This window comes from Halyomorpha halys, unplaced genomic scaffold (assembly GCF_000696795.3).
Source record: "Halyomorpha halys isolate HHAL.00 unplaced genomic scaffold, Hhal_1.1 Scaffold483.1, whole genome shotgun sequence".
Taxonomy (NCBI): domain Eukaryota; kingdom Metazoa; phylum Arthropoda; class Insecta; order Hemiptera; family Pentatomidae; genus Halyomorpha; species Halyomorpha halys.
Window position 1 is genome coordinate 648,535 of NW_027110578.1, and position 12,226 is coordinate 660,760.

General features: G+C 29.1%; 1 protein-coding gene across 2 annotated transcripts in view; it reads right to left on the reverse strand.

Moving 5' to 3' along the window:
* Window positions 1-12,226, reverse strand: part of LOC106683434 (whirlin) — a 305,158-nt gene that overhangs the window by 63,153 nt on the left and 229,779 nt on the right. The window contains exon 1 of one of the 2 annotated variants that reach the window (XM_067048757.1): window positions 2,727-2,756. The exons of the other annotated variant lie outside the window; for it this stretch is intronic. The gene's annotated coding sequence lies outside the window, so the exon portion shown is untranslated. Of the gene's footprint in view, window positions 1-2,726; window positions 2,757-12,226 lie in introns of those variants that run through there. 2 annotated transcript variants of the gene reach the window in all.

The following is a 12,226-nucleotide window of genomic DNA, read 5'->3' on the forward strand; positions in this document are numbered from 1 at the left end:
TTACATAAGTTGGGAATCAACATGTTTAAGAATTTTCTTAGGGAAGGAAAGGGAGGATGCGGAGATGAGAAAAAAAAATTATAAACAAACTTTATTTTCAATTTTTTATAATAATTTGGAAAAAAATTATTGATTTAAAAAATAAGCTATATTTTACTTATTATTTGTGTTCTCTTTACTTAAAAGTTCTAATTTCCCTCCAACTTCCCCATGAACAACTTCCAATAACAACATCTACACAAGTAGAATTTATAAGTTTATTTAGAATTTATAAGGTTATAAATTTTATTTCATCTTCTTCCAATATGTAAGTCATACAAGAAACTTAAATTGATGCTTACCAAATTTTCAAGACGCTTTAACACAATCACAAGTTTAAACTTTTAATGGTAACAGAAACTAATACGAGACCAACTGCAAACCTTTATTGCAAGGTTTGTTGCCTCTCTTATCTTCAACGAACCCAGTCTTGTAGGTTTAACCTCTCTCTTTCTATTTTATAGCAATCTTTCCTAATCTGTGAATCATAATAGTTCACTTTATTTTTACTTTCACTTACCTGTTAATGGAACATATAGTGAGGGGAGTGTGGGGATCGTGCGAAATATTGTATTCCAATTTTCGATGGAAATACACCTTTTGAGGTGCCCTATAAAGAAATACCCTCGCAAAATTGTCTGTGTGCGTGTTAATTACATATTTAATGTATTTACATAATTGCAACGATTTTTTAAAATTACATCTAAAACTGTTCGACTGAACTTTTAACTCAATAATTTTTTTTTTTACTAGCATATTGTTAATCATGTAACTCAGAAATGAATCGTACAAAAGGATGCGCTTCTTTATGGATCGAAGCTAAGAGGAGAACTCACTTTAGAAGATTTTAATTTCCAACTATTAGAAATACCAGACCACAGAGTTTTTCTATTTAATAAATGATTAAATTAGCAATCAATGCAGCACAACCGGATACTAACGCTTTCTAGCTTCGTGATAAAAGGGAATAAAAATATCTTCCAACATCCTACACCGTCCGATCGTGCGGGTGGGCTTTTCTCTGCCCTCTTTAGTAACTGGCGACACTTTCCTCCGTCGGCTTAATTCGCACTGAGAATGAATTTCTAAAATCGATTCAGGTTAGCAAATCCTTCTTAAGAAAACTCTCATTGAAGTCATGTCTTATTCTGATGTTAAAAGCCCAAATGAAGTCTTAAATGTTGATTTAAATTAGGAAAAAGGAATAAATTGGAATAGAGTAGAAAAATTAATTTTATTATGCACAGACTGTACCTTTATAATAATAGACATGCCCCTAAAAAAAAATAAAAACAAATACTTATATATAGATATATAATTGACCGTATTAATTTAAATTATGAAGATGGTCAGAGATGCGGTCAAAAGAAAACAAAAATAGTTATCAAATGTTTATTTTTTAACGTTTCGCCCCACTTTGTAGAGCTTCATCAAGGCTAAAAGATACAAAAAAAAAACTATACTTTTACTTTTTTATTCTTTCTCAACATTTATATAATCTCACCTTACTTCTTTATTTTCCACCTTTTAGTGTGTTAAATGTTGTTTTCTCATATCTGTTCTTCTATTTTACGCATTATTACCTCTTCTGTTCATTTTTAACCTAATAATTTGCGTAATTGTTTTTTATATTCTTATCATAGTTTATTTTATATTAATATATTTGGTGAAATTTTGGATAATTTGCGGTACTTATGCATTTTCAAACGTATTTTCCTTGAAAAACGAATATTCCGAAAACTGCTCTTAATATGCTTAGTGAAAACTTATATCTATATTTTATATTAATACTATTTTTATTTCCTCTTTTCGGCCATTCACATAATTTTAACCCTACCTCCTACCCCGAACCCGATATTATTCCTTCCATAATAAACTCCCTAACCACCCAAACCCACTAGTTTCTAACCTTGCTTCCTCTTCCATTCCTGGCAATCCTCCGAGGCGCCTGAAAAGAAGATGGCCTCGTGACCTTATATTGTAAACTGTTTTTAGAGTTCCACTACTGGGTAGTTTCTCTACAACCTGTATCATATCATTGTGTCATTATGATCAAATTTACTTATTGTATTTTTTTTATACAGTTGTAAATATCAATAAATAAATAAATAAATAAAATAAAAAAAAAAACCCTACCTCAACCTACCTTTTTTGTATCTACTATACTATACTATTATGTCAAAATATTTTTGTATATTATTAGCCCTGATGAAGCTCTACAAAGTGGGGCAAATCTTCGGCAAATAAATAGTTGTTAACAATTTTCTTGTGATCGCACCCCTAACTATCTTCTTCATAATTTAAAAAAAAAATATTAATTTTAATGATAAAAACATTTTAATATAAGATAAAGAAAAAAAGGAGTAAGCTATAGACAGATAAGCAATAAGATAACTGAAAATTGATAATACGAGAATATCAATTTCCAGCTATAACAATTTCATAAATCCACTTAAAGTTAAAATCTATCATGACCGCAAAAACACGAACAATCACACTTACAGTAAATTATCCCTAATTTAATGGATTTATATTTTAAGCATGTGTAACCATACACGTACAAATAATACATTACTAAATATACAATTAAAATTTTAGTTTTAATAATGAATAGCGCGAAACTGATGAATAGAAGAGAATAAAATCAAATTAAAAACAAATAATAAAATAAATAAACAAATACTCACTAACTATGGATAGAACGGATATTCGCAACTACGGAGATAATTACCTGAAAAAATAAATAAACATATTAGCTAAATATATATTAGGTGTCATAAAATAAAAATATATTAATAAATAAATCATACAAATTTTCGACAAATGTACAGTCGCCATTATGCGCAAGAAGCCCGGATAAAATAAATAAAACCTATAATATTAATAATAATATAAGTCTCAATAAGTAACATTACTAACAACATACAATTGTAGTTATAAGATATATTTCTCAAATAAATACAAACAACTGGTTGTGATAAGAAAGTGATAAGAGTGTTAAGTTGAAAAGTTTTAAAATTTAATGTGAAGAATGACAAAATTTCAATGAATTTGATGACTTTGGCAGAATAGCCTGCAAAAAGTTTTTTTGAATTATTGATGTGAGTAGTAAATTAGTATTTAAAATGACCATGATGATGGCCTAATTGGCCGAAACGTTGGACTTTTGAAAAAATAAAGATTCTTTTGAGATTTAACTTGGATACAATTTATTTTATGAAACAGTTTTTTTTTTTAGTATAAACATAAAAAGATCGATAGAATATATCAACTCAAAAATGATACAAGAAATAAAGAAAAGGGTGCAAATAAAACAGCATTAGTACAGCATAAAGCCAAAAATCAACATAATTTTGATTTTGATAACACCATAATTTTACATAAAGAAAACAATTTGTACAAAAGAAAAATACTTGCGTCAATTTATACATCAGAGAACATCAATTACACAATTAATTTTAAAACAGATACTAAGAATTTAAACCAACATGCAGAGATTTTAAGCAAAATAAATTTATAAAAATAAATGAAGAAATTTGTTACTATTTACAATTAAATGTAATATGGAATTTTGAGAATTAGAATAAATAAAAATATTATATTTTTTATATTATATTTAGAATAAAATAGAATAAAAATGCAATTTAAAATAAAATAAATTAATTATAAAACAAGGCTGACCTGTGAGAGTGGGAGGTTATAAATGGTTTGTTATATGGTAGTGTATTTGTTGTGGATAATCTTATATAAGAAAAATTAAATATTAATGATCTAAATTTTAAAAAATAGGTAACTAAACTTAAGCTTAGTAAGCTTATTAATAATAAATATGATTCTCTATTAATTGACTTTTTCAATAGGCTTTTAACTTATAATAAAGGAAATGACCTGGGCAGAATAGCCTGCAAAAGAAATTTTAAATTAATGAGAGGAAGAAATTATAATTGAAGGTATGTTATATTATTGGTGAATAATGTTGTTGTTATAACTGTTAAAAATTAAGATATAATATAAGCTGTTAAAAATTTAGATGTCCTTGAGGATGGCTAAAATGGCTGAAACGCTGGACTGGTGAAAAATAAAAGTGTTGAGACAAAAAAGGATACAACAATTTTTGATTTATTTAATACATAGATATTCATACGATTTTTTTCCAGTATTTCAATGGAGTTTTATACATCACTGAAGTAGCAGGGATTCTAAGTTAATTATTTAAAGTAAGTACAAATAGAAAAATTCTGATAAGTTCTCGATTATTATTTTAGAATTACTGGTAAAATTCATTAAGTTAGTTCACCTAACTTAATGGGAGAGAAAAAGGTTCAATGTCACTCACATACGTAATCTCATCTACTTAATAGAGAAGAGAGGCCATTTAGGATGTATTTATGAGAGATGCTTAATTCAAGAGGATCAGTTATGAAACTCTTCAAGAAGTCTAATGTACCATAACTCCAGCCCATAGCTTACGTAAGCGCACATTTCCTTTTATGCTCTACATTCTCGAATAAATGCCAATCATACACCTCATATACCCTTTCGCTGCAATAATTAGAAATGAGCTAAGTGGATTACGAAGTTCAGTTAATGGTGGATACAAGATCGTAAACCCCATTGTACCGCTAGGCAGCGGTAGATGGTTGCACAAATGAGTTAGACTCGTTGGACTTCCATCAGTCAAGACTTACGCCAGATTGACAGACATCTTTCAGGCCTATAGAAATATTTCGAAGGGTACACGCTAGGGGTAAGAGAGGTACATTTAGAGATAGCATATTTGCTAGAAAAGTATGCGTAATTGAAAATACGTGCTGGTTTAGGATGAATAAATGTTGAAAGATAGAGTTTTATTTTTGGAAGCTTTGTCGAAACATCGTTACTCAATAACCAACATTAAGGGTTTCTTAAAGATCTCGTAAAATATAGGCATATTTTTAGTAAAGTTTAATTTCTATACCAGATCAGTGGCGTAGCGTAGTTGGGGTTTGTCTCCAATTTTATATGGCGGCAAAATTTAACAATAAATAATAATAATAATAATAATATCTAAAATTTTGAACTATTTCATCACATGACTTTTTTATTTATAACCTGTACAATCCACGATGAATAAATATGAATTTTCTTTAGAATCACAATGAATTTTTGCCATCTAAATTGAAATACCTAAATAATAAGCTGACACTCACACTATGCCACCGTGCCTGATAAATCACAATCTCGTGAACCGGTGGCATTGACATTAACAAAGAGAATACTAAGCCAGAAATTTCCAGTGTGAAAGTGTCTCTTGTTTTCCAGCCTAATTAACGGATGTCACAGGGTCTGGGAAACTAAAGCTACTTTCCCCGGCTTCTAATGGAAAATTTCTATTCCACAACAAATATCTCTTTTATGTGCCAAAAATATATTTTAACAAAAGAGAAATCTTTTATCAGAAATCATTTATGAAAATAAATGTTAATATGAGTATAAAACATAATTTTTCATAATTTCAGAAAAAAAGACACCGTCGAATAAAAAATATTATTAAAAAAAAAAAAAGAAAAGAAATATCAAAAGATCGAGAACTCTGATACAAATATTTTCAATAGAAGAAAAGGGAAGATAAAGACGAGGTAGACAAAAAAAGATGTGAGTTTAAGAATAGGAAAAATATAGTATTGCACAGGGAGCAGAATAAGAATGGGTTTTAGATAGAAAAATCTAGACGGAGCTGATAGATAAATTAGCTTATAGAAACCAAATATTCACCTTAAATGAAAAAAATAAATAAAAAAATAAAATGATATACAAAATAAAATGATAAATATATAAAATTAGAAAGAAATAATTTTTTTTTTTCAAAATAAATATTATTGTCGTTACCTTTATATTCTTATTTTTTCATATGTATTTATTACCTCAGGATATTCTAACAACGCATCACAGACGCCTGAAACCAGAGGAACGTAAGAGCTAAAAAGCTGCATATTATAAGTTGATAAGCTGTCCAAAAGTCAACTTTCTCGGGCTCTTGGTTTCTGACTTCTAGGAGAATTTCGCGGATGATTAGAGCAGGCAGAATAGTGGTGGAAATTACGATGATTCTAAAAGATGGTTGTTTAATATGTAATATTTTAAGAAGCATTTTTCATGATTTATTTTTTAAATGTAAATATAATATCAAAATATTAATTATTGGAGAAGTTTGTCAGGGAGGTGCGGTCAGCAAAGAACAACATAAATAAACAAAACCTAGTATACAACCTAAAACCTAGTACCATAGTATACAAACAAATTTGAAATTATACAAAATATTGAATTGAATCATAAATGATAAAAAATTGATAACTGATAATTGAATAGTAAAAAAAAAAAAGTTATCAATTTTTTACCATATTAGTATACTATTCCTTTTCAATTTTATGTTTCTCTAAAAGGTGTTATCTCTTTTGTTCTATAGACCTGAAGCTCAGATCGAAACGTCGGCATAAAATAAATAAATATGGTTTTGTTCTATTCTTTGCTGACCGCACCACCCAACAAACTTCTCCAATCATTAATCTACGGTCAACTATATATATCTCATATCAAAATATAAATGAAAACTCAATTTTTGGTTTTAATGAAGTATTGAATAACATTTTAAATTGGTGAGATGTTAGACTGAATCCATGACCCAAGGTCAAAGCCTGTACTCATAACGATTTGCAATCGCCTTTATTTGGACCCCGTCAATTATGCAGAGTAATAGGATTGATGAAAAGGCGATGAATACTGATGAGAAGCCCCCGGGCGCACGCTGAATAATTCAGCAGTCCTTCAGTTATTTTATTAAATATGGGCTAATTGATTGTTCCTCAGGTAATTAAGAAGCGAATCGGATGGCTTAATTGTTTTGAATAATAAGTGCAAACACAACAGGGGCTTTATGGGATAGTATTTTGTATTCAGATTGAAACTAAACTCGATTAGCTTATGTTTCGATAGTGAAAAAATAATTTTGCAGATTCATGAATAATCTCTCGTAGTCTCAGATTGTTACGATTTATTGTTATAAATGAGTTGTAATCGTGAAACACCATTAAGCTTGACCCTTTGTTTCCTTTCAGCAATATGCTTGAAAGTTTTCGAATGCAAACAAAATCCAAAAATTTGTAATTTTAAATACTTTTCTTTTACATCGATTTGAGTATCGACTGATTGGAGGATGATTTTAATTAACAGTTCAACCAAAACTAAAATTATTTTCATAATTCTGACCATTCATCAGTTATCATATAACGTTTGTGGCTCAATAAATGCCATTATTTAATAATATAAATAAATACTTTAAATGCTTATGTAATTTCGATTTACGGCTTTGTTACCCGCTTAAACACGTGTATTACCATCCTTTTTTAAGGTAGCACAAGCTTTTATATTCCCCTTTTATATCACCACGTGTCGAAGGTATTGATAACATCAACTGTGCTAATTACTGAAAACGTGTACAGCCAGTTCCATTCATATCACTCTTTCTCCAGTTTTAATCTACCCTCCCCCCATTCCTTATCTATGCACACACGAAATAGCATACAACTCATAAACATCTGTCAATCATTTCACGGAGGCGTAATAAAGTATATCTTCATATCTTCATAAACTAATCAGTGGTTGCATTTTGTAGCTATTGTACAACGAATGTGGCATATTTTTAATAAGGTTTTTGCTCAAAATAACAGGAGTGCAACAGAACATCATCTTAAAATTATGTCCAGGAGCAGCAAGAAATATTGCTTCTTGCACTTGTTGAAATGCATATATCCAATTGATAAAGAAATAGATGAGTTATGACGAAGACTGGAAGAAAAATATATTTATAGTATAAATGAGAAGGATATTAAATGATAAGAAAGAAGATTATTAATCTACTACACGAGATCTACAAAACATGCGAGATAGTTCTCAGGAGATATTAAGCATACAAATATCTTCAAGAATTCAAATTTAAACAAGTTAAAATAATTTTTGATAAAATTTTAATCGTTAAATAGTGTGCCCTATAAGGGGTAAATGAAATGATTTCTTCGAACAATCACCATTCTCGTTTTGTTTGATGATGGAGAAATTATATTGCAAAAAAAAAAAAAAATCAATAGAAAATAATTGTACTTTGCTTCAAAAAGTCCAGTATACCAAACATACATCGACTAGTGAAAGTAAAATTAATCAGATAGATTGATTTAATCATAATCAAAATTTCATCGTGCTGAATGATTAGCAATCTCTCAAGAGATTCTCTCCATTGTATTCTTACGTTTTAATTTCTTGAATTACTATCCACGATTACTGCAGTATTCATGTTATTAAGGTTTTTTCAGTTATTTTCTTACTTTCTCTCCTTCCTCATATTAAATATAGCTTTGATAACAACAGATGAATGAATAAATATAACTGTCTTTAATGCCTTCTTGAGAAAAATAAATGGAAATTTAAAACGCCATTGTGAGATTTCCGTACAATTCTCAGATACGTAACAGTTTTTGTAATATTATTAGTGCCGAATTTCCAACCTAACCCACGCTTAGTAAAACATCGTTTCTTTAACATTTTTCAAGCTGAAATGTATATAGTTTCAAGATAAACGCAGCCGTCAATAATATAATTTTTAATTTTTCGAACTAGAATATCAATATCAAACCTTTTTTTTTTTTTTTTAATATTTATTTATTGCTATTTACAACTGTACATTATAATACATTTAGTAAATCTGATCTAAGTTAAATTGGACCGTTACAGGCGTGTAGAGAAACTACCCATTGGTAGCACTCTAATGACATTTTACATTAGCTGGTCTCGTGGCCATCTTATCAAATCTTAAAAAGGAGAAAAATGCGGTAATGTTTTTTTATTGGTTGTGTATTTTTTGTAATGCCCGTTAAAATTGATTTCATAATGAAATTATTCCATAAATACTTAGTTTTGATAGTAAGGATACGAAACAAAAATTATAAAAAGAAAAAAATAGGTAAGCAAATAATAGAATAATAATAAAATATTATTCACATTGAGACAGTATTACTCACAGGAGAAGGAAGATGTAAATAGATAGGGGTACTTTCACTAAGGTTGGGGCAGGATTAACCTTTACCGATATTGTAGCAATTCCTCAGTACCCACCCACACTGCATAGTAAGGAGCTGATGGAGTACAGATTCATGTGTACCCTAATTAGGATTAATTGGACAAGTACTTTAGAATTATTTATTATAAGCAATGTTTTTTTTTTTCCTTTCTAGCTATATCACCAAATAAATATTCTTTTTTGAATATAATGCATGTTTGGCAGAGGTGCTTGAAATATGACAGACCTAGAAGAGTTACAAGCCATGAAGGAAAAGATGATGGGAGCCATGCTATAAAATTCTGTACGACCAAATGATGATAAGCTATATATACCCAATATAGTAAGTGTTCCAGTAGTATTTGGAAAATGGGGTAGGGAAGATAGTCGATTCTTTCGATATAAACCTAGTAAATCTGAAGGTATGATGATTATTATTAATAACCATTAAATCACAAGGTGAAATATAGTTACACATACCACGAGGTTGGCTGTTAGTGACCACCAGATACATTTTTTTGGTCATTATGTATAATAAAGTAAATAATATAGTTTCCTAAATACGTACCAACGTATTTTCACAAAATCTTCCTCTAAGGTTTCTTTGATTTGAAATATTTGAAGTATTTAACCATTTCCCATTGTTAGCAGTAATAAATAATGGTTAAATATAAAACATGCAGTATTAAATCACAAAGTGAAATATAGTTATACATACCAGGAGGTTGGGAGTAAAGACCACCAGAGACATTTTTTTGGTCATTATGTATAGTCAATGAAATAAAATAAATACTTAAATACGTACAAACGTATGAAAAATTTTCAAACAACTTTACCATTTCATTTCTGTCTTATTTTTTTTTGCAATAAAATTTCACATCCCGTAAACATACATAAAGATTTGATAAAACCAATTTTGAAAAAATTGTCGAGAACTTACTATAATATTCTTAATGCATGTATTTACACGAAGGTTAATGAATAAAAAGCTATTACAAGTATATCATACAAAACTCTTATTATTAAGTTTGAATGCTCGCATGGAGTCCAATTATCTAAAGGATTCTCCTAACTGTAAATAATTGGTAGTCTTATGCGAATAAGCGAAACATTGAAATTTATGTAATTTACTTTAAATAATATTTATTGATATTCACTTGTTTAAACTTAAATTAAGAAATAAATTCATATCAAGAAAATGAAAAGGAAAAAAAAATAAAGAAATAAAATTTTAACGAGCGTAAACAACAAAGTTTAGGTTACTTTTTGATTTTATAATCTTCACATGAATTAAAGTCCCATATGAAGAACATTGAACCACTTTTAACACTGAATTTTTGCCTTGTTGGAATAATACGTTTAATAGTGCATATGATATAAAATTTATTAATGACTAGAATAGGCTGATAAAGTAAAAGAAAATCAAACAGTAAATATAAAACATTGAGGCCCTTTAAAAGAATCAAAATAATATTTTGTGATCTTCCTATGTTCTTAGCATACTGGTAATTTGCGTTTGGAATTTTTTTTTCACCAACTAACCGGTCTTTCTGATATACGGGGTGTAATAGATTACCACCCTATTCTGACCATGGCGCGAAGGTCAAGTCTTAATTCTGTTGGATTACTACGAAATTCCAGTCGAGCAAACTACTAAGGCTGGATTCAAATGACGGCATGGCAGTTACGAGTTTGCTAAGGTAGATGCCATAAACCCTTCGGCGGCAGACGGCCTCTTTGCATGCGGAGCAAGTGCTAAAAGTCTTATCTTGTCCATCTTCCGTTGAAAAGTAAAAAACTAAAGACGAAACGTGAATATAACTTATTCAGAAGTCCTAAAAATTTATGACTCTAGGTATAAAATATTTCAAACTGTAATTAAATTGATAATTGTACTACGAATTTAGGTTTTTTTAAAAATATTATTACAGGACTACTTAAAATATGAATTAATTAATTAAATTTAAAATTAAAGTAAATTAAAAGCAAACAAGAAGAAAAAAGGTTAATTCAAAAACTCCTCACGTCGTTATGTTTCAGTCGAAGTGTCAACTTTTAATATGATTTTAACTGTATAATTAATGTGTAATACAATAGTTAATTTTAAACTACAAGATCCTTTAGCAAAAAGTGTAGACAAAACCTAAAACATTGTATCAGAAACTATAATGCGAGGTGAAATAACACCACAGTGCGTTTTATTTCCAACTACTAAAATCTCCCCCTCCCCCCTCCAAACAGGTCCTCAACACTTCCTGGGAATAACAAAAATGCTGTCTTGGGTTTTCCCAACTCCCCACCTTCTTCTGTGAAGGTTAAGTTTGCATTAAATGTATAAGAATTCTAGCATGGTAAATCCAATCTATTGGATAGGTAGTATAGTTCAACTTTATTGGAAAATCTAGAATTGTGAAAAACTTTAAATTGACCAAATTCAAACCTGGAATGACCGCAACAATTAAATTAAAATGAATAAAATGTAAGTGTAAGCCTGTAATTAAGGAACCATTATAGTTATACTTGCTCTATAGAGCAGTTTAATGTATGTGAGGATATCTTATATAAATATCTTTATGTGATCAATATAATCAAAGAGTGGATATCTTGTAACCACAAAGGGCCACTGCAGATATGCAACAAATGTTAATTGAAGTTTCCAAACCATTAGTAAATCAGCATAATCTTTTAAACATTTAAATAAAATATTTACACTCCCCTTATTAGACCCAATTTACAGTCACCTGAAACACCTTGAAAATACATTATTGGTCTTGCCATTAATGGGTCCAAAAGTAAAGAATGTACCACAAACCTATACTGATCTATTGGAGTAAAATTAACATTTATTTTAAATTAAGATAAGATTTTATAAAAGTTCAATATATGTAATTCAATTAGGAAATAGTTACTTCAATTTTGTTTGCAAAATTAATCAAAAAAAATATTTTCCAAAGCAACAAAAGTATTATATAAATATAGTTTTCAAGATAAAATACGCATTCACCATGTCCAAGCGCACTTCTGAACATAAATATGAAAGTTACGGACGATACAAGAAAGATAAAAACGAGTTTGGACGCTTTTTACTTCGTGCTCTCA